Source organism: Dipodomys spectabilis, unplaced genomic scaffold (genome assembly GCF_019054845.1).
Source record: "Dipodomys spectabilis isolate Male_0828 unplaced genomic scaffold, ASM1905484v1 ptg000056l, whole genome shotgun sequence".
NCBI classification, from domain to species: domain Eukaryota; kingdom Metazoa; phylum Chordata; class Mammalia; order Rodentia; family Heteromyidae; genus Dipodomys; species Dipodomys spectabilis.
In genome coordinates, this window is record NW_024870733.1 from 206066 (window position 1) to 211999 (window position 5934).

Below are 5934 nucleotides of genomic sequence, written 5' to 3' on the forward strand. Positions count from 1 at the left end.
TGTGCTTATAGACCCCAGAGTTCAGGACAGGTATGAATCAGAATCTATAAGAGACCTTAACTAAATTGGCCTTGGAGACTGGTGTAGACTGGGTATCGCTCCTTCCTTTTGCCTTGTTTAGAATAAGAAATTCACCCTATCGGCTTGTCCTTAATTGCTTGCTGATTTGGATGATACTGAATTTCTGTGTAAGCCTGACTATTTACAGCTGGTGCATAAGAGTATGTGGCTCCAACTTAGAGCATTATATGATTCTGCTTCTATTCCTATCCCACATTTGTTTAAACCAGGGGACTGGGTGTTTGTTCGAAGGCACAATTTGCGATCTCAGGAAACACGATTGAAGGGACCTTACATGGTGCTACTGGCTATACCCACTGCCCTTAAGGTGGACGGCATTGCTGCTTGGATCCACTGCTCCCATGCCAGACCAGCTGACCCCTTTGCCCTGGATGACCATCAGGAAACATGGGAAGTCTCCAAGCATCCTACCCAACCACTCCGCATATGCCTCAAGAAAAGATAAATGGACTGATTGTTATTGGTATACTCGTTCAAGATCAAGAGCTGTTGAAGTTTAGTTTTGGGCCAGAGCCACAAGATTGTGGCTCAGGACCATAAATCAAGTGCGGGGGGGGGGGGAGGGGGGTTGAAAGGCTAAAGTTTGAGACAGTGACCACTTGTTGCTAGTTTCTGTCTAGCAAAGCAACACGTGGTGGTAATCCAAACACTTGGTTGATTGTGTGCCTTTATAAGACCTGCAAATCCTTAGCTCAGGGCTCTCCTCCTAGGCTCCGCTGTGTCAGAGTGTAGGATGAGGCCCAAGCTGCAGCCCGTTTATATAAAACAGCTGTAGAGTCTGAATCTCGTTGGTCTTCTTGGGGGGCGGGTGGGAGGTCCTGCAACCATGGCATTACAGCGAGAGTCCTCCAGTCATCAGTTAAAGAATGAAGTGGACATTTTTAAGAAGGTATGACACAAACACACCATCAGGTTGTACCAGGTGATCGAGAAGGAAGAGTATATGTATCTCATCAATGGAACTGGCCAGTAGGGGATACCTTCTGGGGTGGATCTCAAAATCCTGCCGCCTATAAGAGGATGAAACCAAGAGGCTCTTCACACAAATTGTAAGTGCTGTTCACTACCCACACCAGAACAGAAACACACTGAGACCTTAATTCCGACAATATCCTGTTGGATACCAAAGGCAATATCAAAGTCTGTGGTTTTATCTGAGCATCTGGTTCACCCTGGGGCAGTTGCTATCAAATGTATGTGCTGCTGTGCTATTCCACCCTCCTAAATTTTCCTGGAAGAAAGAAATGATGGCCGGGTGCCAGTCGCTCACTCCTGTGATCCTAGCTATTCAAGATCCTGAGGTCTGAGGATCATGGTTCAAAGCCAGCCCAGAATGGCTCTATCCTCTGACCAGACTCATACTGATACCAAAGACTAATTTGAGGTGGAGATGGCAATGGATAGAGATGGCTAGCATATAGTTACAACTCTTCTCAGAATAAGCTGCTGAATGTGGGCCCAGGAACAGAGCAGTTCCAGACAAAGTGGAGGAAAACCCTAAGAGATATCAAAGATAACTTCACTTGAAAGCCAGAAGGCCCTGTTATTGAGATGGGAGAGATTTGTAGGTGGTGTACTAAAAAAAAGAGTTGTAAGTGGGATCCACGAATTGAGATCAAAACACTGTTTGCCTAGCAAAACCCTCAGTCCAGCCAAGAATACAAGTGCATCAACTGCCATAGATTTCCTCAGGAGGGATTCCAGCCACTGAGCACCTTGTACTGCAGTGTAAACTGAAAGTTGTAGTTATCAAAGCATGTAATTTTTGTGCATACAAAACTACTTTAATTACACTTAAACTACACCCTAGTCATTAAAATTTTTGTTTGATTTATTTTATTCTGTGTTATTTAAGATGCAGTCTCATTATGTAGCCAAGTCTGATCTTAATTTCATAATTCTACTGCTTAGTCTCCCAAGTGTTGTGATTACAGGTGTGTTCCTCTTTGTTGTCCATCATATTTTATCTGCATGTTTCCTTAACTTTATTTTATCCCTTGGCAATACTGCGGTTTTGATTCAGAGGCTGGTGCTGGGCAACCTAGTGCTCTACCACTTGACCTCTGCGCCTGGCCTTACTCTTCATTTTACTTTAGATGAGCTCTTATTGTATTATTTTTTGTATTGTATTTTATGTGCTTGGGTCAGAATCAGACTGTGATTGTAATGTAATTTCCTGCTGAGAAGCTTTTTTGTCCTTTATAAATATAAATATAAAATATATATATATATAAATATAATTTTTCTTCTTAATAAAAAGAAGGTACACAGAGGCGTTACATTTATGTAAGTCATTTTAAAATTCAAAACCTTATTTTAGAAGAGTAAAAATGCATATAATCACTAAATTTTATCTCTAGAGAAAATGGCTACTAGATTAAATGTTTTTGGAGGCTAGGTCAGTGTCATTTGGAATTGTTCTCACTTCAGCTCTGGACAAGGCTACATAGCTCCAGGCCTGCATGGCCTAAATAAAAGCAAGTAAAAAGCAAAAAAAAAAAAAAAAAAAAAAAAGATTTTTTAGGGCACATCTGTGGAAGGTTTGAAATACATTTGAAATACATTTTTATTGACCTTTTGTACATTTCTGTGCTCATGAAAAGTGATATAGCAATTATTGTACAATATGACACATTCTTCTAACATAACATAGCATTACCACATTACCCAGCAATTCCATTGCTCATTGCGTAACCAAAAGAACTGAAAAGAAAAAAATAATAGCTCATATGCCAATAATAACAGCAAAGTTCACAATAGTCAGAAGCTGGAATTACCTGGATTGTCTATCAGATATACAGGTTTACAAAATATGAGGTAAGCATTAATGGATTATGACATCCACAAAAATGCTGCAATTAATATATATCTGTCACGGATGGACATAAAAAATAATCTACTATTTATGTGAAACATTGACTAAACCATTTTATAAGAGAAAATGGAAGATTAAAATTTCTGGGGCAGGTCATTGGGGTGATTATTACTCAATGATTGTGTGGATTCCATCAGTATCAACAAGATAGTTCACAAATAGAGGTAATGGTGTGGATATAATTAATGTCACTGAATTTTATACGTGCCTAGCAAGCATGAGGCCCTGCGTTCATCCCCAGCACATCCAAAAAATGCTAAATCTTCTTTCTGTGACCTACCTTGAGTGGTAGGTGCTTTTCTAATATTTTGATTGTATCCCTCAGAGGATCTCTGGTGGATCTCTGATGTTTAGTCATGCTTTACAGACAATCCATTATTTTAATATTAATTTTAAATTTTAAAGGAAACATCATATATTAAAATGTGGGCAATGCCTGCAGATCTAATTCAAGAGGCTAAAACAGGAAGACCCTTACACAGTATAGGCTGCATAGAGAGGTTATGTCTAAATTTCCATGGTTGCTGCTGAAACTGGAGGGACAATTATTTGTAAGTAATTGCAAGTGATAGATAACTGAGAGATAAGTTTCTGATCACATTATATTTTGGTCATGTCAGCTTGTATTTAATATTTACATGAATTTTTAAATTTTTCCTTTTTCCCTTACTCTCAGCATGTCATTTTGAAACTTTATGCTTTATGTATGTTCTCATTTGCTACATTTAAAAAGAAACATAGTTTTCCTTTGTATCATATTAAACATGGTTTTTGATTTTTTTCTATATTATACAACTACTATTATTTACTTTTGAAAATGTTAGGGAAATGAACACGAAGATATGTATTCAAATGTTTTTTTCATGCGATTGTTTCTAACACATTTATAAGATTATTTCTTTGTTGCTTTGTATGTCCCTCCCCCACTCAGTATAACTCCTGCTTTCACTGTATTTGATGTCGGTATAATTTGTGGAGGGGCAGGGGAAAAACAAATCGTTTAAATAGGGATATAGGTGGACCCATTGCAACAATGAGATGTACAAGTCGTTATATCGAAAAATGAACTTTACAACTTTGGTGCGGGGAAGGGGGGTAGCGGGGAGGATTAGGTAGGGGAGTGGGAGAGGATGGGAAGGGATAGGAAGGGGAAACAAAGGAGGAGACTACAATGTTTGATAAGAAATGTACTCATTATCTTGCCCATGTAATTGTAACCACTCTGTACAGTATGTTCACAATAAAAAATAAAAATTAAAAAAAAGAAAAATTTTATATGTAAGGACTGGCCACTGTCTCAGAGATTTTTCTCAGTTCTGCCAATTGAGCCACAGATAAACTTCCAGCTTCATTCTTTTGAAAAGTCTCATGCAAAGCCCAGCACATCTAAGGAGGCTGAAATCTGATCTTGATTTGAAGCCAGTCTGAGCAGTAAAATCTGAGATTCTTATCTCCAATTAATCACCAAAAAGCTGCGGGTAGTAGAACGGTATCTAGCCTTGTGTAAAACAGGGCAAGTTCAAGCCCTAGTATTGTAATTACATTAACAAGTCTCATGGATTTTCTTGCTTGGGTTGGATTTGAACTACAACCCTTAGATTTCAGCCTACTGGGTAGTTAGGATTTAAAGGCATGAGAAATCAACAGCAGACATTTTAATTTTTGTTTTTTTTTGTCATTTGTGGGGCTTAAATTCTGGGTTAGTTGCTGTCTCTGTGGTCTTCAGCTCAAGGCAAACAGTCTACCACTTGAGCCATAGAACCACTTCCAGTTTTCTGGTGCTTTATTAAAGATAAGAGTTTCACAGAATTTGCTGCCTGGGCTGGCTTGGAATTGTGATCCTCAGATCTCAGCCTCCTGAGTAGCTAGGATTACAGGCATGAGCCACTGGTGTCCAGATTATTTTAATATTTTTAACCAGCTCTTTCTTGCCTTCAACCTCAGTACATTTTATTTTGTCCAGTAGACCTGATTTTTGGGCCACATTGCTGTTCCTTAGTTATTTTGAAGGGGGGTAGGGGTTGAACACTCGGCATGGGTGCTGTCTTTGTGGTCTTCAACTTAAGGCAAATGCTCTAACAGTTGACCTACAGAGCCACTTCAGGTTATCTGGTGTTTAATTGGAGTACAAGAGTCTCATGAACTTTCCTGACAAGGCTGGATTTGAACCATGGTCTTCATATCTCAACCTCCTGAGATTACAGTGTAGAGCCAGCAGTGCCCTTCTGTTTCTTAGCTTTTTGACTCAAGGACAATGTTTTACAAATTCAACCACAGCTTCACTTCTAGCTTTTTTTGTTTATTTGACATAAGTTTCTAATGTACTTTTCTGGGTATTCTGGCTTCAAACCGTGATCCTCAGATTTCAGCTTCCTGAGGTGCTCTGATTACACACATGAACCACAAACCCATTGGTCATTTAAAAATATTAATATGTTTTTTTCCACTTTATCTTGTTAAAATTTTCCTTGTTTTTTTTTTTTTTTTTTTTTTTACTTTTGTATATGTTTTGGTCCTGGGGCTATATATCAGGGCGCGGATGCAATGCCAGAGCTTTTTCTTCAAGAGTAGTAGCTTTGCACATAAGCCAAAGTATAGCTCGTGGCAATATTTGTTTTGTCTTTGTGCTTGAACTAAAACCCTGGGTGCTGTCCTGGAATGTGACTGCCCAGTTTGCATCTTGGGCCACAGCTCAACTCCAAGTTTTTTTTTAACTCTTGGTAGTTAATAGGAGATGAGTCTTATGCAAAGCCCAGCATGAATCAGTTGGCTGAAATCTGAGGATCACGGTTCAAAGCCAACAAAAGCCGGAAATCCCATGAGACTCTTTGCTCCAATTAATCACTGAAAAAGTCAGAGTGGTAAAGCTCTATCCTTGAAAAAAACAGCATAAATTCAAGCCAAACCTAGCACACAGATGCATACACAGAGAAAGCCTCATGGACTTTCTTGCATGGGGTAGCTTTGAACAATGATTC